This window comes from Puma concolor, chromosome A3 (assembly GCF_028749965.1).
Source record: "Puma concolor isolate L17-30 chromosome A3, mPumCon1.1.hap2, whole genome shotgun sequence".
NCBI classification, from domain to species: Eukaryota; Metazoa; Chordata; class Mammalia; order Carnivora; family Felidae; genus Puma; species Puma concolor.
The window spans coordinates 67,858,509-67,879,176 of record NC_141669.1 but is presented as its reverse complement, the minus strand read 5'-3'; the positions used below and the strand labels follow the sequence as shown (position 1 = coordinate 67,879,176).

The 20,668-nt window shown below is 42.3% G+C and overlaps 1 protein-coding gene across 4 annotated transcripts in view; it reads left to right on the top strand.

The window, feature by feature from the left end:
* The window catches only part of SPTBN1 (spectrin beta, non-erythrocytic 1), a 200,540-nt gene that overhangs the window by 106,588 nt on the left and 73,284 nt on the right, over window positions 1-20,668 (top strand). The gene's annotated exons all lie outside the window — the stretch shown is intronic.

Sequence of the window (20,668 nt, the reverse complement as noted above, 5' to 3'; positions counted from 1 at the left end):
TTTCGGGCCACCTTTTGAGTTTTCCCACAGCAGATACACACACAGTTTTTAAGAGAAGCACCAGTTCATCCTTGCTCATTGCTATTCTAAAACTGCATGCTTGATTTTGTTCATCATACATTGTGTTGTAAATTTGGCATAAGAGGAGCAAGTGATTTGTATTTATTGTATATAGTTCCCTCCACCGCCCACCCAGTTCCAGAAATGATTTAATTTGACCTAGGCAATTGTCTTCTCATGACCTTTTTTTTTTTTAAATGTTTATTTATTTTGGGGACAGAGAGAGACAGAGCATGAATGGGGGAGGGGCAGAGAGAGAGGGAGACACAGAATCGGAAGCAGGCTCCAGGCTCTGAGCCATCAGCCCAGAGCCTGACGCGCGGGGCTCGAACTCACGGACCGCGAGATCGTGACCCGAGCTGAAGTCGGACGCTTAACTGACTGAGCCACCCAGGCGCCCCGACCTTTTTTTAAAAAAATATATGTGTGATGGTAATTCTGCTGCTTGCACTGTCTGGAATCACAAAACTCATGATGGGTCTGTTGGGTTGGTGAACACTGAGTTTGTTCTCTTCTTTGGCCCCTATCTAGAAAATTGTGAACATTTTAGGAAGGCCTGACAATTGCAGTACTGAGAGGTGCCATGTCACTGCTGCATGTCTTTCCCCACGCCTCCCCCCCAGCAAATTTTCTTTTGATGGTGCTATAGAGAAGCCTTCTTATATATATGATGTATGTGTTATGAACTCACATTTTGATCTCTTTGGAAAGTAAGCTTTATATTTTGGATTTATGTAGTTCAAGTGATCTCATTCACCTTTTCTCTGAGATGCAGTATACTCAAGGTGTAGAAGGAGGTATGACAAGCATGTAGTCAAGATGAATTATAACAGTTTCCATTCATCGTGTGGTACACCACAGCTGTAAAGAGTGACATCCAAAGAGAGTCAGTACCAGATTATCAGCTGCTATTTTTTTAGGATTGATTCTGTGGAGATGACAGCTGGTGTGGAGCCATTTATGGGTGAACCATGTAATAACCATAAACCAGAACATTTCTGAAAACACCTGAACTCCCCGTCTTTCACATTTACGGGGAGAGACCATAGCACCCAGTGAGGGGTGCTTCATCTCTGTGCAGTAGGAATACAGGGAAATCTTTAGTCCCCTCAATATCAGAACTTGTGGGCAGACCAGATCTCACCTAGCTGGAGCACATGGCTGAAGATTAGGCATATCAGGGAGTATGATCATTGCAGTTCAGTCCTGCTTTTGAATTGGGAAGATCTGCTGTGTGGAGTTCTGAAAGGTATCTTTATGTGTTCCAGTAACTCCTGACTATTGACCCTGGGGTTTAGGTAGAATGTAAGTCTTAAAGAGTCTTAAATAGAATGTAGGAACCAGTTCTAGCCAAATGCATTGACTAAAATGACTGTCAGGTCTTGTGAGAAAGTACGGTGTGACAGCAAGATCCTAAAACTGTAAAAGTAAATAAATAGTCGACAGGAGTTAACTATATTTACTTGGGGGGCAGGTGATAAACCCAAATCTCTATGCTGAACTTGAGTGTTTCTTTTCTCCTCTCCTAGAGTAAAGGCTCCTAATGAGGACTGCTCTCCCGTGTTGCTAGGACAAATCTGTATGACCTTCTTCATGTAAATGACTAAGAGGGGAATATTTTCATTTACTTTAAAGCCATGTATTTAAGAGGTTTGCAGACTGGTCCTGACATGATAGCCTTTGGCCCCTGTCGTGGGGAGGGAAGCTAATGCTGAACAAATTGAAGCTTCCAAGTGGTCAGGTAGAACCCTAACAAATCCTCTACATGATAGTGATGGCTGAAAAGCTGTTTATCTTTGAAGTAGTGTCTCTGTGAGAGTTACTCTGGGGTGACTTTTCTGGTCCATAAAGAGTAGATTTTGTTTCTTGCTGCTGTGTAGAGTTGTGGTTAACTATGTGCGAAGCTGAAAACTATCTGAAACTTTCAGGAAACCACCATTTAGAAGCTTCTGGCCCACTTTGGCTGGGCACCTTTCATTTTAAATGCCCACTGTGGCTCTTCACAGTGCATGTCTTGAATACACAAAAGACAAATTCATCCCCATTACTGGGAATGCAGTTTGAAGCACAGGACTTGTTAATTAGTATGATCAATAGTATTGCCATCCTCTGCTTATTTGTGTGTCTGGGGCAGTGGGGTGGGTGTGGTAATTCCAGTATGTTCTCATTCTTTCAGCAAAAGAATCTTCCCTCCCTCCCTCATTGTTTCTTGACAGAATAAGAAGTTTATTGTGAGGAGTGAGTTAATTCTGACAGGATTTGGGTTCTTACCATGCCTGGAGGTGATGAAGTTGAGATGCACACATAACAAAGATAATGAGAGTACAAGTGGAGGGTGGAGAGTAGAGGAGTTGTCTGTAGTCACTAAGTGCTCCTCCTTTGTGCCTTATAACCTTTCAGTATTCTAAATTGAAAATTCTCAGTAAGGGCTTCAGTGAGACACAAGCCGGTGTCTGACCAGCTTGCCCAGGACATGGGCTTCCTTCGGGGTTGACCAGTTGGTGTTGCTCTCCAGAGGATCATGGCCGGCACTGAGCTGCCCCTGCATCTGGGCTCCCGAGGTTACTCCTCAGCCGGCGAGCCAGCCCTTGGGTGGCACAGCATTCATGCCATTTTGTTGTTGTTGTTCTGGGACCACTTTGAGGCCTTTCATGGATTTTCCTGGGGGTATAGCCCCATGGTTTAAAAAAAAAAAAAAAAAAAAAACAAAACTGTTCAAGGCCTGAGCTTCATAACAAGAACACAACCCTTTCCCCCTTGTCATTACTGCGTCTTCCTTACTAATTAGCCAGCTGCTGCAGGTCTCATTAAAGTTCATTAATCCTGAGCATCTATCTGTCCATAGGAACTGCCTCAAGATAAAAAGAGGAAATTCAGCTAAACATTTTTGTTGCTGCTAATTACTCTAAGCTATACTTTTTATTAATTAATTACTCTGCTCACTTTCCAAACCTGAATGAGGACCTTTGCCTGTGCCAGACAACAGGCATTTCACTCTCCCCTGGCTGCAGATATGCTACCTTGTGGTTTGGGGTATGGGATACCTGTAATTATCAGGGCCAAGAATAGGGTGCCTCTGGAAGCCTGGTTTTGTGTAACCTCAACTGTTGAAAGCTTTCAGTTGATAATGGATTTATTTTTTATTTTATTTAGTTTATTTTTTGATAGAGAAAGAGCAGGGGAGTGGCAGAGAGAGTGAGGAAGAGAGAGAATCCCAAGCAGGCTCTGTACCATCAGCGCAGAGCCCAGTGCAGGACTTGAACCCACAATCTGTGAGATCATGACCTGAGCTGAGTCGAGTTGGATGCTTAACTGACTGAGCCACCCAGGTACCCCTCAATAATTGATTTTTTTTTTTTTAAACAGATGCATTCTTTAAATTATCTCCTATGTTTGTTAAAATACGTGATGGCAGAACAGTCACAAAGCTAGTTGTTCCAGAGTCTAACAAAGAATTTTAATGGGGGTTGGGATGGGAGTGTAATGGATGGTTCTGTGTTGTAGCTACAGGTGACATGAAAAGCAAAGTGTTGATCTTGGCGGTTGGACTGGTGGTGACTGAAAGCAAGGAGTCCTTGATAGTACATGGTGACTTGTACAGGCAGGGCAGAGGAGCATGCTTCCATTGTTGAGACTTAACGGGAGATCCCAGTGGAACTGAAAGAACTGTTGAAAGGAGGATTCTTTTTAGTGAGGGCTTCTGCACTGAATTTTAAGTAAAACTCCTGGTGTTCAAATTGTCAGGAAGTAAGTTTACAGGATACTGTAAGATATTTAGTTCCATGTGCTCCCTTTAGGTGGGGGAAAAAACGTATTCACCAGTCAGGCTTGACTCCTCTATTTCATCTCAGATGCAGCATAGTGTAGAATTCTGTTTGGAGCAGTGGGGGCTGGCAAGGCAGATCTTGGTTCCAATCCATTGTGACTTTGGTTTGCTGTTACGCAAAACATGTTTGATAAGAGTACCTCCTTTACATGGCGGTTGTAAGAAGCAAATGAGTTTAGGGGCGCCTGGGTGGCTCAATTGGTTGAGCGTCCGGCTTCAGCTCAGGTCATGATCTCATGGTTCGTGAGTTCAAGCCCCGCATCGGGCTCCATGCTGACAGCTCAGAGCCTGGAGCCTGCTTCAGATTCTGTGTCCCCCTCTCTCTGTGCCCCACCCCTGCTTGTGCTCTGTCTCTGTCTTTCAAAAATGAATAAATACACACACACACACACACACACACACACACAAAGTTAAAAAAAAAAAAAAGAAGTAAATGAGTTTCAGTGAAGTGCTTAGAAGGGTGCCTGGCCCTTTTACAGTAAGTGCTCCATAAACCCTAAGTACGCTGGTTAATATAGAAGAGTAATTGAATTTCTCTATCATTTAGAATTGTTAGTGGATGAACCCCGTTGGGCTCTGATCTTATCCCTGTGGCTGTGTAGTGATGTCACCTGGACTTAAACCTCATTGGTGACACTTTGACCCCTTGAATCACCTCTGGTCAGATGATCCTACAGTGCTTTGCTCCTTCCTCTCTTTTGCCACTTCTTACATGCTGTGTAATTAACTGTCATGTGTTATTAAACTGAAAACCCCTCCAGCATGCATCCTAATTTCCTATTTCTTTGTATAGTGATTTATGAACGCTTTTTAAAAATGGAATTATTTTCCCGGCAGATGAAATCAGAGGTGGAACCTAGGTAAATAAAGGGTATAATGGAGCTTTTCTGACCCGAGTGCAAATAAATAGGTACTTGGAGCCTGACCTCTGGGAGCCTGGTTTGCAAACTACTTCCCAAGCATCCTGTAGACCTCAGTGTTTCTTTAGTGAATGTCACTTATTTTTGTATTAATAGGCTCAATTCCCTATTAATTAGGGAATTTCTTCCCTCAATTAAAGGGAAGAAATAGTATCTGTTTGCCTTATTTTGCTTATAAATGTTGTATAAAGTTAAATATTGATTTGGCATTCTCCAGATGATAGGCATGAAAATTTAGGGTGACATTTTATTTATTTTAGAGTAGTCACTGGAGACAGCATTCACATATGACCTTTTGTTGTGCCCTGGGAGAATGATTTCCTCCAGCAAATGCCCTTTCTATTCCTGCTCATCAATCTCGCACCCATTTGTGAGGCTTGGTTCTCCTACCCAAATTAAGATGAATTGTATGTTTTTCCCTCAAATAGAAATGCCCTTTGAATATTTAGAAGTGGTATATGCTGTTTTTGTTTTGTTTTTACAAAACAACTAACAAACAGTGCAGAAATACAGAAGCATAAGTCCTCCAGGTTCTGGTTGTCTCCCTTGAGACCATTACAGTTAATAGTTTGGGAAGTGTCCTTCCATACCTTTATATTTGGTTGCTTACATTTAAATACATATCTTTCTCTATAGGATCATACTAAGTATATACAGTGTTCTGTAAGTGACTTCATTCATGGCTGTCTCCCTAAACCTGTATGCTGCACATTTCCCTTACTCTTTTTAATGCGTACAGACTATTCTTTTACATGAATGCATCATATTTTACTTTATCAACCTGTTAATGTATATTTAGTTGTTTCTGGTCTTTACTCTTTTGTTGTTACTGATAAACATTTTGTTTGTTTTTTAGTTTTTTTTAAAAAGTCTGCAATCTGTGTCTCATACATCTTTGTGTGCTTGCACAAGCATTTCTGGAAAGTGACTCTACAGGTGTGATTGGTAGATGGAGGAAATGCGTATTTTAAGTTTTGATATTGCCCATTTATCCTCCCACCAACCACATACTAGTATGCCCTTTTCTTCATGTTTTCAGTAAGTGACAGGATTTGTTTTTCAAGTCCAAGGAGTAGAATTAGTTTATTTTTGCCTACTTCCACCTAGTCCTGTAGGTGGAACTTATTGCCACCTTAGCGGAACATCATCTATGGGCTGTGAGCCCTTCCCACCCAGTTTCCAAGATTACTATCTTTATATAGGCTATTGAGGAGAAACAGCTAAAGTCTTCATTAAGCAATAAAATGTCCCTCAAGAACGAATCAGCCATGGCAGTTGGCTTCCCAGGCATATCTAGGTAACTAGCAGAAATACTTCTCCTGTGACAGGGTTGCCTTACCCTTCACCATCATGTCACAAACCTGCAAAACTACAAACAGCAAGGTCCCCACACCTGTTACAAGTACCCAAAGCTGTGGGATGGGAGGTAAAGACTTGCCTCATAGAGACAGGAACAGACCCGGAACAACCGAGGTGGTGGTCCTGTGTGTGGGGGGCGCACTCTGGGGTATTGTAAAGATATGCATTCCGTGTTGTGGGAAGAGATTGGCATTTGGGTTAAGTAATACTATATAATTACACCTTGTGCATTGTCTTATACAAAATTGTGCTTAAAGCTTTGATTAGTATTCCTATTAATGAAAAATAGGTTTTAATTAAAGAAAAAAAAATAGTATAAACTCAACTGTCCTGTCCTCTGTTGATTAGGGTGAGGGATTCTTTGGTGCCACCCACCCTGTTGACTAGGTCACCATAGGGGCTAAATCTGAGGTCATTTATACCTCCAAGTTTTCTGTCCTCCTTTATTAAAACAAGGTAGTGTACGTGTGTACTTAAAAGATCTGCGCGCCAAAACTCTGTATTATTTGGCTTTGTAAGAAATCTTGTGTAACCATTCTATGTGTGAGGTTGAGTAAAGCCACAAAGGAAGTTACCGGAATTGTTTTTCAGTGTTTGGTCTTGTGAGTGATAACTTTCTCTTTTTCATTTTAATATATCCTAAAAATAACTAAATGGTGGTTGAATAGGGGTATCAATTATCTAATGTTGTGAATTCTCAAGGAATTGAAAATTTCTCATTAACTATTTTAAGAGAGGACTTTTAATGCTTTTAGGTACCCTTCCCAGTGCCTTCACACTTGTTAATAAATGGTTGCTTACTGGTTAACAGATTAACTCAAGAAGAAAAAAAACGAAGAGGCCCATATGGCTGAATGTCAGGTACTAATGTGTAAAACATGTGCTGTTTGAGGTGCCTGGGTGGCTCAGTTGGTTAAGCGTCTGACTTCGGCTCAGGTCATGATCTCACAGTTTGTGGGTTCAAGCCCTGCGTTGGGCTCTGTGCTGACAGCTAGGAGCCTGGAGCCTACTTCAGATTCTGTCTCTCTCGCTCTCTCTGCCCCTCCCCCACTCACTCTCTGTCTCTTTCTCTCAAAAATAAATAAACATTAAAATAAAACATATGCTGTTCTACAAGGAATAATTTTTTAGGCAGTGAAATCGTTGGCTGAGTTTAAATCTTTAACCAAGGATTGGGTCAGAGCTTATCATTCAGTAAATTACTTCCTGAATGAAGAATACTCCATGAAAAGTGAAAATTTTGGTTTGATGCACTGACATATCACTTTACAAAATAGTGTTAAACTCGGAAATTTTTTAGTTCAGTTCAGGAAACAGCTTATCTTTACAACATTATGCATTAAAAAAAAAAATCTTGTTGCAACTGTTGGTTCTTTCTGATATGCAACTGTAATTTGAACATTTCTCCCCCATCCCCAGTACATGAAACCTTGGGCTTACTTGCATATACAACTGCAATTTTGGAGTTTGGCCTTGAAGTTGAAACAGTTTTATTTAACGTCCCAATCTGCCATTTCAACTCTGAGTTTCTACAGCGGGTCATATTCTCTGTCGGAGTGGTTTGGGTAACTAATTTGTAATGATCTTTAGGACGGAAGTCAGTTTCTAAATTTTTTTTTTTAATGTTTTTAATGTTTAATTTTTAAGAGAGACAGAGAGAGAGTATGAGTGGGGGAGGGACAGAGAGAGAGGGAGACACAGAATCCGAAGCAGGCTCCAGGCTCTGAGCTGTCAGCACAGAGCCCGATGTGGGGCTCGAACTCATGAACTGTGAGATCATGACCTGAGCTGAAGTTGGATGCTTAACCGACTGAGCCATCCAGGCGCCCCCATTTCTAAGTTCTTTTGTGTTTACATTCATTTGTTTTTAAATATAATTTCCCATTAATTAGAAAATTGTCCTAATTCTGTAGTTCCAAGTGATACCTTGGCATCCCTGTAACATTCTTTGTTCCAAAATAGTAATACTTTGCAGATTAAATTTACACATAGAACCATAGTTGGAGGACTTCCATGGTAGATTATCTTAGAAGGGCACTTCCACAACTGATTTCGGAAATGATCATTGTACTAAATGCTATACCATCCGTGAAAAGGAGATGGCTTTGTGATGACATGTAGGTTTTTGACTGTCCCCTCCTTCTTGTTTTTGTGTTTCTGGCTTAAAAAGTTTCTTGGACTTTTGCTCTTTGGAATAATAAATTAGAGGTGAGTTGGACATCCTCTTTAAATAGAACTGTCAGAAACTGTCCTGAGTGGCTAGAACTGGTGCAGTAGCCTGCTGGCAGCATCAGCCCTTCTGAAAGCATTGAGGGAGGGCTGTATCCTCTCAAGAAATCTTGAATTTCTTACAATAATGTGACTCTAGTGTGTGGAAGAGAGTTCTGTTTTTCTCCTTGCACTGTTGACCCTGAGAATTCTGGGAAACTGGAGAAGAGAGAAAATCCTAAGCAGGGGCCAGGGTACATGCTACTTGATCTTTAATATACTGGCTTAGACCAGCTGCATGATCCACAGAACAGTGTGGCTACTTTTTTTGTGCATTTCATGAAAAAAACATAATAAATTTTAATTCTCTCTCACCACCTCCACTTAATCTAATCCCAAGGCTACTATAATAAAAAACTACCTTTAGCTCTTGAAGTAAAGGATTTTATTTTTACAAGTAAATTTGTATGCCATATGATATCCTGGTTAGGATACATTATTTACTGCTTCTTTAGTTGTTGCTAAGAAAAGATACAGATAATATCCCCCTCATATATTGCAATGGAATTAACCTTTATAAATTCTTTAGTGTACCCATTATAGTTGTTGCCCTTTAAAAAATTCTCTCCTAGTGAGTCTGTATTAATGTTAGCATTCTCCCATATAAGCTGAATACTTAAAGTGGTGTCTCTTTAGTTCCAAGGTTTTCCACCTTTTGAGGATATTACAAATTACCCTCATCTACCTGGGACTTCATGTTTTTTAGTTTTCTTCCAGGGAGGATTGGAGGAGGAGAGGTGATGGCAAATAAAGTGTACCTGAAGCTTGTGCATAGAGGAAGTGGGAAGTTGGGAAATCTGGCCTGAAGCCTCCTGGCTTTTCCTCATCCTTTGAAATGAAGGTACAGCCTCAAGTTCTGGCCTGTGTGCCCACTGTGTTGTGTCCCTCCTGACTGCTGGGTTAGCACTGTTAATCCTTTTTTTCAAGGTGGCCAGAAGAATACCTCAGCTAGGGAGGGAAGTGGGCCCAGAGTTCACACCCTGGCTGATTTGACATGTGGACAGAGTCCTAGTAATTCAAATTAAAAAGGAAAAAAATGTGGCACATCAACCTGTCTGCCCGTTTAATAGTAGAAATTCAAATGGTCCCCAGTGTGGTATCTTCTTTATAGCAAGCACTCAGTGTGTATTTGCTAAGCTAGTTTTGATTGGAAAATGGAAGCTAACAAAGGGGATACAGGACTAATGACAGTATAAAAATGTTTAAGCCAGGAATTGATGAAGCTTTTTCTGTAAAGGGCCAGACAGTAACTATATTAGGCTTTGAGGGCCACATAGGGTCTCTGTCATATCTCCTCATTCTCCTTTGATGTTGCCCGTAAAATGCCCCCCCAACCCTAATATAAAAACATGCTAGCCCCTTGACTGTACAAAAACAGGCTATAGGTCAAAGTTTGCTTGTCCCTATTTTAAATTGATCTTTTCAGTCATCAAGGAGCTGACCTGAGTGGATGGGTGTTGTTTGGGGGAGGTAAGATGTTATTTTCCGCAAGCAATGTGGGATGATCGTGTGAGTAGGAGCTTTGGGATTCTTCAGGGTTCACAGAGATGAGCGTTCTGATCCTGGTTGTGCCTTTGCTAGCCACATGCCCTCAGGCAAATCACCAAAATCTTTCTGTGCCTCATCTAGTTAGAGCTAATATGTTAATGAGCAAGGTGAAGCTAACACTGGCCCTAACAGCATCTACCAGTGTGTAGGAGCCGTGTAGGACTTCATCCTTGGTCCTGCTGACTCTCCCTGGCTGCAGTTGCAGACGGTTTGTGCCAGAATGTCCCTTAAAGATAGAGAGTAGCGGTTAGTAGGCTCACACTTTTGAAGTGTGCCATCCATTTTCAGGCATATTTAGTGAATGGTTTCTTGAGTATTTCTTTATTAGGTCCTGTTTCTTGGTTTTTTTTTTTAATCTTTATCATATTTTATTAACATAAACATATTTTATGAAGACATGCAACAAATTTCAGAAACATTTTCACCAAAACACATTTACAGCCCCAAACTTCCAAAGATTAAGTTGCACTTATGTTTGTTTTTTTTTTTTTAATTTTTTAAGTTTATTTTGAGAGTGCGCATGAGCATGGGAGCAGTGGAGGGCAGAGGGAGAGGGAGAGAGAAAGAATCCCAAACAGGCTCTGCATTGTCAGTGCAGAGCCCGAAGTGGGGCTCGAACTTGCTTACCGCGAGATCATGACCTGAGCTGAAATCAAGAGTTGTACGCTTAACCAACTGAGCCTTCCAGGTGCCCCACGCTGCATTTATGTTAAATATTAAGTGGAGGAAAAGTGTATTTTCGGTGTCAAATATATGAGGTGTTGTTACTCAACATGCATCATAATCCCATTGCCGGAAGCTTAAGAAACCTGTTGATTATAATCACTTAATGACTATATAACCTTTGGCACCTGATGCCTCCATTTCTTCACCTGTAAACTGGGAATAATAATTAATATATCTAATAACAATGGGTCTAAATAAATGGATAGATTTAAAACGGAAGAGATTCTGGCAAATGGGCTCAATAAATTTAATATGTTATTGTTGCTACGATGGGAGCTACAGTAATTCTTTTAGAATCACCAATATGAATCAGGGTACTGACCAAATAATTTTTTAAACAGTATAATGAAATCTGATATTATTTAATAGTTGTGTTCCTGGAAAATTATGTGCAATTTAAATTTTTAGTAAAATAACATTCTTTCTTAAAATAAGCTTCATTGATAGATTATTTTGCACTGGAACCAATCATTTCCTTTTATCATTTACTGATATTTTTTCTGTGAAACATTTTTGGTATTTTAAAATAAATATTAAAAAATTAACAAACATTCCCAAGTTCATGTGAATGAACTCTCTCGAGGTGAATTTCCCCACAAATCAGTGATTTGATAAATTTGGTGTGTGCGTGTGTGTATCCTTTTGAGTATAGTTGACACAGCAATTCAACAACTCCGTAGGTTATGCTGTGTTCACTGAAAGTGTAGCTGCCATCTGTCACCATACAAAGCTCTTACAATACCATTGACTATGTCCCCTGTGCCAAACCTCCCTTCTCCCCTTCTCCCGTTTTACCCATTCCACCCTCCTCTGGCAGCCATCACTTTGTTCTCTGTATTTATGGGTGTGTGTCTGCGTTTTGTTTCATTCGTTTGTTTTGGTTTTTAGTTTGCACATATAAGGTAAATTTTTCTATTTTTTTTAAGGCATTTAATTTTCCCTCCTGGTTTTGGCATTTTACACTACTTAATTCACCCTAGTTCTCAGCTTTGCTCTCATTGAAACGAATTAGTGGTGTTGCTTTGGCCATTTGCTTTCACAGATCATCCCTACCTTAGCCTCATCCACAGTCTTAACTTTTTGTGCATTGTGACTTTAAGGGGCTCACCTTGAAGTGATGACCGCGACAGGGAGGCAAGATCACTGGGAATTGGCCTGTCTATTCAGTTCATTATTGTGAGTCTCCCCCCGCAGTGCCTTAGTTTCCCCATTGGCAAAACTGGGCTGGGCTACTCAAAAGAAAGGCCTGCCGCAAGCTCCAGGCAGGGCCTGCCTGAGGGATGTAAACCCTAGGTGCAGGGTTATATAGAGTTCACAGTTGTTCTGTAGTCTGCGTATCAGGCTGTTAAGTGTTAGCAGAGAATTGCATATTTGCTGTACATGCATTTAGAACAGATGTTTACGTGTGTTTTGTCCACAAAGCAGGTTAAACTGTTAGGAAAAATATTTTAACTCAAGTTCTATTTATATATAAATCAGCAAACATAAATTAAAGGCCCGCACGCAGACTAACCCGTCACAGGGAGGCCTTTAGTCAGAAGATTAGTTTCCTTCCTTTTGCTGCTTCAAGATAACAGCTCGATTCTCTATTATCAATACAGCCAGTTGCCTGTTTCCGGTTTCCGGCTGTGTGTATTTTGCATGTTGCTCATGGGAAATGATTTATTTATTTTTTCAAGCCAAGACACACATGGGAACTCCACCCTTCTGTAGTCTTTTGTTTTGAATTAAGATGCTTTTTTTTAAAATAACTCTAGAATTGAGCTTTAATGGATAAATTGTTAAAATTATTATAAATTGAGTCTTGTGACTATTGGCCTACTTGGTCATGTTAAAATAATGTTGTAATTACACCCTTATGTATTTTGCTGCCTTGTTCTGTACAGGTATGTGATGGCAGTTGTCACAAAACAAATAGGAAAGAAGTAAAAACTTCAAACTTTTTAGGTTAGCTTTGGACCCCTTTTATTGTGAAAGGCTATACCACAAAATTACATTTTTATCATTTATCAGACATTGAGGAACAGTTGCAAGAAGCAATTCAGTTGTAAAAGATTTTTAGTTGCTGTTCAATGATAACATTTAACTTCTTAAGGCCTGTCTACGTGATTTCAAATTTCTTTCTTGAACAGTTTAAGTAGGATCACCAGTAGCAGCAGGATTTATCAGTGTGCCTGTTTGTTGGGCACTGGAAATCTGCTGGTTCATTCAACAAATGTTTGTTGTGTGCTTTATCAGGCATATGGCACTAAACAGATGTAGAATTGAGTCCTTGCCCTGGGCACAATTACAGGCTAGTTGAGGAAATAAAGGACACAGGATATATGATAAAAAGATAAGACATAAGGGGCGCCTGGGTGGCTCAGTCGGTTAAGCGTCCGGCTTCGGCCCAGGTCATGATCTCACAGTTTGTGAGTTCGAGCCCCGAGTAGGGCTCTGTGTTGACAACTCAGAGCCTGGAGCCTGCTTCAGATTCTGTGTGTGTCTCTCTCTCTGCCCCTCCCCCACTTGTGCTCTGTCTCTCTCCGTCTCTCAAAAATAAATAAATGTACAAAGAAAAAAAAGATAAGACCTCACATCCCATCAAATGAATGGCCCCTCAAAGAGCTTATCTTGGTCTGGGTCTTAAAGGAGAAGGGTAAGAGATGAGTAAGTGCCCTCTAGGTTAGGAGAATGGTGTAAGCAAAGGTAGGACAAAGGGATATGCAAGGTGTGAGTTCAGAGTGTAACAGAAGAAGCTCTGTCAGATTGGAACACAGAGCTCATGTGTCAGGGAGGATCCCAGAGGAAGCATGTGCCTCCTCAAGAGAGGCTGTTCCAGACTTTTGAACTCCCAGCTCAGTGATTTGGACCCTCTTGTGGATGGCTGGGAGCCATTGAAGATTTTGGTACAGTGGTATAACTTTGAGAAACTGCTATTTGGGGGAGATAACCACAGCAGTGATATTTAAGGTGGGTAAGAATGAGAAAAGCATGAGGCAGGAGACTTCAGGAATTGTTGAAGGGGGTGGGCCTGAAGCCATCCTAATTGTAGTAAACTTTTTCTTCCAAACACCCAGAAATACATCTTGAAGTCATTCTCTTGGCAACTGATCCTGTACTACTTTTGTTATTTTTTGACTTTCGATTTTGACTGAGACACAGAATTCTGCATACAGTCGGTGCCTCATAAAGACTGGAACTTGTTAATACTCTGACCTTCTGATTGATTAGTCATTACTCAGATAGATACAATAATGTCCATTCAAATAGCCAGCCATGGAGCAGTGTTCAAGGCATGATTGCTTCATCGCCTCCTTTTGGTTTCTTCTCAACTTCTGTCCTTGTTTCTCCATTCCTACTGTGAACCCACATCTACATTTAACGTAGCTGAGTCTGTACAAAGAAAAATTGTACATGATTGCCACCTCTTCCTTAAGATAGGCCACTATCTTAGCACACTTGAAGAAGATCCTGGGAAGAAAATATTCTTGTGTTATACCAGCAGGTTCAGACTATTTGAAAAGTAGAAGAAAGATCTATTCTCTGCAGCCAGGTATAAATCTAGTCTTTGGGGGAATACTGCATGGGTCATTTGCTAGTTCCTGTTTCTGTGTTTCCCTTATTTTCCATCCAGAAATGTTCCATGCCTTGAGGCCTTTCTTCATCCCTGGCTCCCATCCCTTTTCATAGCCAGAATTGTGGCGTATGGTGAATATGATCGTGTTTAGCACTCCATGCACAGGGTGTTGCCGAAAGATGCTATACAATCATTTCCATAACACAATGCCCTTCTGTTCATCAAAGCTATTTCTATATCTTCTAGCTTAACTTATACTAACACAGTGTTCATTTTTCTAGTTGTAGCAAATCCTCCAGAGTAAATAAATGTTGAAGCATTACAGTCTTATGGTATTGGTAGTAGCCATTCCCCAAAAAGCATGGAAGTCAGTTATGTGCTTCAAAGGGGCTGATGATGGAAAGGATAGTCACAGCCTTTTGGTTAAAATTAAGCAAGTATGGGGGCACCTGGGTGGTTCAGTTGATTAAACATCTGACTCTTGATTTCAGCTCCAGTCATGTTCTCAGCGGTCATGAGTTCAAGCCTGGCGTTTTGGAATATTCTCTCTGCCCTCCCCTGCTCGCACTTGCTTGCACGATCTTTCTCTCTACTGCTCTCAAATTAATTAAATAATTAATTCATTAAAAATAAGCAAGTATGTTTCTCTGTTATAAATATTCCATCCCTTTTCAGTAAGCCATCTTCTGAAAATTTCAAGTTATTTATCAAAACCAAAAGACAGTGAATCTAGATACTTCAAGAAGGTATAGCCATGCATAATAATTGGTCTTAACTTGACTAAACAATGGAAGAGACTGAGCAACGCCCAGAGACACCCAGCGTATGCCAGCTGTGCCTCTACTGGCTGGCATTGCAGAGCAGCCCTTGTGCTCACCAGGCCTTGAGCTTTGGTGGAGATACCTCTTGTGCCCCACCTCCCTGATAGAGTTGCTGTGCAGACAGAGTGCAAATTGCTGTTGGGATGCATGATGGTGTTACTGCAGACACACCATCTTGTCAAATTCTGTTTTCAAGAAAGGTCACCATAGTAGAATTTCACCTACAGTTCACTGCTTCTAGGGATTGCCTCTCACTCAAGGTTGGGTTTTCTCTTCTGCTTCTCAATAGTCCTCATTTTCTAGGTGGTTGGCTAATTTTTCTCTGTGTCTGTGCGGACAAAGACTTAGCTGGCTAGATCTCACCCGGAACCACTTCTGGTTCTGGGGGTCTGTTCTGAGGACATTTTGGTAGAATTGGTAGTTCTGGGAGGCTTATTTTGGGAGTCACTTTAGCCCTTTCTGACTCCTACTCCTGCACTGACATGTAGACTCACCACACCCCCTCCTGTGAGGGGCTGCTGGTTCTCTCTGCCCTTTCTTCACTTGGTTCACCACATTCCTGGTCTCTGGGCTGCTGACACTGCAGGTTGACTTCCACTGGTCGGTATGAGTTGATGCCAGGCTGCCAGAGGTGGTAGCGTCCTCGTGTACCACCTTGGTTTCCACTCTGCCTACCACATCATGATGCTCATTGCAAAGAGGCATCAATGAGGATTGCTTAACATGAAGGCCCTTATGTGGAGGAGTGAGGAGACCTATATTCTCTGTAGCTTTGTGGGTAGAGTGAGCCTTGCTGGGCCATAGAGACATATCTAGACTTGCTAGGGACACAGTTGGAGTTACCCAGTAATGGAGCAGACCCTTTGGCAAAATAAGGACTTAAGTTAGGATGGTGAGATGGTGGGTGATTCTACATCTTGTATCATGGACACGTTTGTTTTTGTTTTAATGTTGTGCTAGAGGCATTATTACATGATTGAAAACCCAGGCTTTAGAGCCAGCCCATCTGGAAAGTTACTAATTCTACCTCATAGAGGGATTACAAGGATTGTAAAGCATGTAGATAGGTACCTGGGACACAGGAAGTCACATTAATGCTATTATTTTTTTAATAAAAAGGAAAGAAGCTGTTTTCTTCTGTATGACTGTTAACCTCTTGCCATGTACACATACAAAGTTCCCCCCGCCCTTCCCGAGATTTTTAAATAGCTGGCCCAGGTGTGGTAGAAGGGAATTTTTTGCTTTTAAAAAAGAGTGTTGTTTTAGATAACTTTCAAAGCCTTGTTCTACCCTGAGAGCATATGGCTCCATGATACTGGATCTCAGATGGTTTGAACTAATGAGAGTGCTGCTGTACTGGGGCAGTGCAGAAGAAGCTGATAGTTACAAGCCTGGCACTTTGCTGTGCACTTGACCTCCTCTCATCTAATGCTGGAGCGACCTTAGGTCAGTCCCTCTAAATAAATAAATGGTGGGGGTGGGAGGGGGATGAACAAATACCTGAGAGACACTCACTGGGAACAGAGCTATGGAAGTGCCTGTTCCTTGGAGGCAGCACTTACCAGGTTATGGGCAGGGCTAGGGCGGGTGGGGGGCACTAAACCTGCCCCAGTGTCAGGCTCAGACATCAGCAGATGCAGGCATGATTTGGCTTGGTTAACAGCACTACAAGGTCCTAAAAAGGTACAAGGAGAACAGAAATGGCTTGGGGTACAGAAATGCCCAGTGTCACACTGGGCCCTACCCTTTGGTTGTCCTGGAGGCAGACACAGCTGCTGCTGCTGCTGCTGCTGCTGCTGCTCTTTCTTACAAGGAAGCAGTAAGCAAGAGCTTTGTGGAATGAGTGGGGTTGAGGGTAGAGAATTTCTCCTGCTGCGGCCAACATGCAGACCATCGGGCTCATAAAACCTTGGGTGTAGGCTAAGAGAATAGTGAAATGAACAGCACCCCAAGTCAGGTGTCTCTCTGGGGAGTGCAGTCTGAGACACTACAAATGCCAACTCCTTTTGGCAGAAGACCAGAATGTGTACACCAGGATTTCCCAACCTGGATACTACTGACATTTTGAGCTGGATGATTGCTGTTGTGGGTGCTGTCCTGTGCACTGTAGGATGCTTACCAGGATCCCTGGCCTCTACTCACTAGTTGCCAGTGTAGCACCCACCCCTGGGCGGGACAATGTCTTCAGACATTGCTAAATGTCCCTTGGGGAATTGAGAACTACTGCTCTAAATAACCAAATCAATATGGAGTTTGCAAGGGCTCCCTTTTCATGGTACCAGATTTGCCTCATACCCGTAGAGCTGAAATGGTCTCTCATTTCTTAGCTATTCCCACCACTTTCTCACACAGTTCTGGCACAGTGACAGCAGCTTGAGCTTGGAAACACGCCTCTGGACTGTCTTCCATCATCTGTGCCAAGGGCCTCCTGCTCCTCCTCAAGCAGGCATCTGGCTTAATCTGCCCCTGTCTCGTTGGGTTGTGAGTGCAGGGGTGATGTCATTGTGCCTTCCCAGGAAGGGTGGAACAAAGGACGGGGTCCCCAAGGACACACAGCCTCATCCTCAGCTAGGCTGCTGGGTAGATTTCTTTCCTTCCCTTTCCCTCCTTCCGGCCTCAGAAGTGTTTGTTGTTCACCAGGCCCTCCATTGTCAGAAGACACACTAAGCTGACTGGACTTTGTGTCTCACTGCTGAGCCCGTTTCCTGCCCCTCGTGTGTCATAAGAGTGTTGGTTGTGGTCCAGTCCTTGGATGGAATCTTCCATGTCTTTTCCAGAGCAGTGGCGCAAGCCAGAGGAACTTAGGCTTTATGTGACTCTTCAGCACACTTACGTGATCTGGGGCCTGCTCTTTAGCTGTGTGGGGAGAGTAGAAAGAGGAAACAGGAGTGAGGACAAGAAAGCAAGGGCTTGTTCTTTTCCTTTTGTTTTTGTTTAAGTTCTCTTCATCTTCTTTTCCCCCTCCTTCCTGGAGTTTCTGGGGATGGAAGTAGCCCTCCTCACACAGATCCTCAGCCTGTTTTATTTCCATTCAGTTCTCTGCCCCACCTATGACCTCTCTGCCCACTTCAGGGGGAGGAGGGTCTGGGTTCGACTATAACTCCCAGAACTGGGTAGTGAGGGAGTGTACTTACTGTCTTGAGAAGCAAATCCTTCGAATCTCCTTGTTTGTAAGGGAACCTGTGAATTCAGAACCTGAAGGAAGCCAGGAGTATTTTTGTAATGTGAGATTTATCTAAAAGAGTGACAGTTGGCTGAGGAACACCTTTGTGCTTGTTTATTTAGAAATACCATAATCTAAGCAGGTTTTCATTTTGATCTTGTTCCCTTGATAGGTTGGGTGTGGTAGTGACTTTGAGCCCAAACCCTTGAATAACAGCTTCGAAACCCATCAAGGGCTTTATTAAAGACATTTTTAACTCCAGTGTAGCACATAAAATGTATTAGAATTTTTTGAAAAATTAGCTGTCCCTAAATACGTCTGAACCAGGAGTTACTTGCCATCTCTGAAATGTACTTAATGTCTATGTATTCTGCTTTGGACTTCCTCTTCAAAACAGCCAACCTTTGGCAAAAAAATACAGCTCCCTGTGTCAGTGTCTTGAAGTTGCCATCCATCATGATGATTGTGTGATTAATAATGCATGTGATCTTCTCTGTGTGACCTATCATGATGTTATTGGTACAACTCCTTTTTCATCTGCAACTGTGCCCCTTACTACCGTTTTCTTGTTCCCCCAATCCTGCCCTTTCTGATCCTTTCTTTTGGTTTGGCTTTTGTCCCTTAAAAAGGCCCTCTTTTCTGCTGGACGGACTGTTCCTTTAGGGAAAGGCTGGGCAGGGAGGAGCTGCTCATTGCAGCAGGTGGCCAGCCGCCTCACCTGCCAGGCTGGCAGCAATATAGGCTTGTCCTGTGTTGTCTCTGCCTGGCCCCCTTCCTGTGGAGGGATGGCTGGAGGCCTCAGCAAAGCCTTCCAGGCAGACTCCCGGGATATTCCGGCCAGGCCGGGAACCCAGTATCTCCAGACCACCAGATACATGCCCTTGTCCACAAGGGTGGCTTTTTAGTTGTCACCAAGTGGTGGCGAAATACATAAAAATTATTGGGGTCTGCTCCCTTTTTTGTAGATTAATGCATAGACATCTTGGTGGGTTAGGGCTTACACTGGAGGGAGTAGATCTTGGGTCCTTTTGACGCAAATTTATGCTACAGAACCAGAAGTGGGGTGAGTAACTGGCAAAAGGGTATCTCTATAGAAAACAGTCAGTGAATATGAATGTGTACAGGGCATGTTATGTGGATCTCTGTTGAAGGTTTCAACAGCCTGTTGGGCTGATATGTCTAGAGTTTTAGGCTTTGAATTGGACAAAACTTGATCACTGAGGCTTGAAAAACTTAGTGTTGTTTCCTAGATGACTTGGATGTACTACTACTACACTTTAGACCATAAACTAGCAGTTGCCTTTTTTTTTTTTTTTTAACGTTTATTATTTTCAGAGAGAGAGAGAATGTATGTGTACTCATGAGTAGGGGGAGGAGCAAAGAGAGAGGGAGAGGCAGAATCCCAAGAGAGGGAGAATCCCAAGCAGGCCCTGTGTCATAAACACAGAACCCGTTGTGGGGCTCCATCCCAGGAACCATGAGATCATAACCTGAGCGGAAATCATGAATTGGATACTCAACTGACTGAGCCACTCAGGTGCCCCTAGCAGTTGCCTTTTCAACTAATGGTTGTAGTTTGGAGATTACAGCTGTCCACTCCTCTTATAGAAGGGGGCACTGAACACAGTATCTCAGCACATTTTTGGTGAAACCTTGGGCCCAGGCCCTGCTCTCCCAGTGCCTGGCCAGATCTCTTTGTACCTTACCACATTGACTGCCATTTTCTCTGTTGTTCATGGGTGTGTGATTTAGCAGGTGAGAGGGTCATTGCAGATCAAGGTCATGAGTGAATTTGTCTTTTTTTTTTTTTTTTTTTTTTTTTTTAAGTTTATTTTAATTTTAAGAGTGAGAGAGCATTTGAGGCACCTGGGTGGCTCAGTCGGTTGAGTATCCGACTTCGGCTCAGGTCATGATCTCACAGCTCGTGAGTTTGAGCCCCTTGTCAGACTCTGTGCTGACATCTCGGAACCTGGAGCCTGCTTCAGATTCTGTGCCTCCCTCCCTCTCTGCCCCAACCCACTCACATTCTGTCTCTGTCTCTCTCAAAAATAAACAAACATTAAAAAAATTTTTAAAAAAGTGAGAGAGCATGAGTGGGGAAGGGGCAGACAGAGAGGAAGAGAATGGATCCCCAGCAAGCTCCATGCTGTCAGCCTGGAGCCCAATGCAGGGCTCTATCCCATGAACCGTGAGATCATGGCCTGAGCCGAAACCAAGATTCGGACGCTTAACCGACTAAGCCACCCAGGCACCCCTTATCTTCTGATCCTTTGTATATGAGAGAAGCAATTTCTTGCTTTAGCTTTTTTACCCCATGTCCCTCCCTGTACTGTGTGCTTCCCTAATACTCACGTTTTGAAGGAACAATAGTAGTTGTAACATACACATTAGAAACTTTACCAAATGTTATGCTACGGG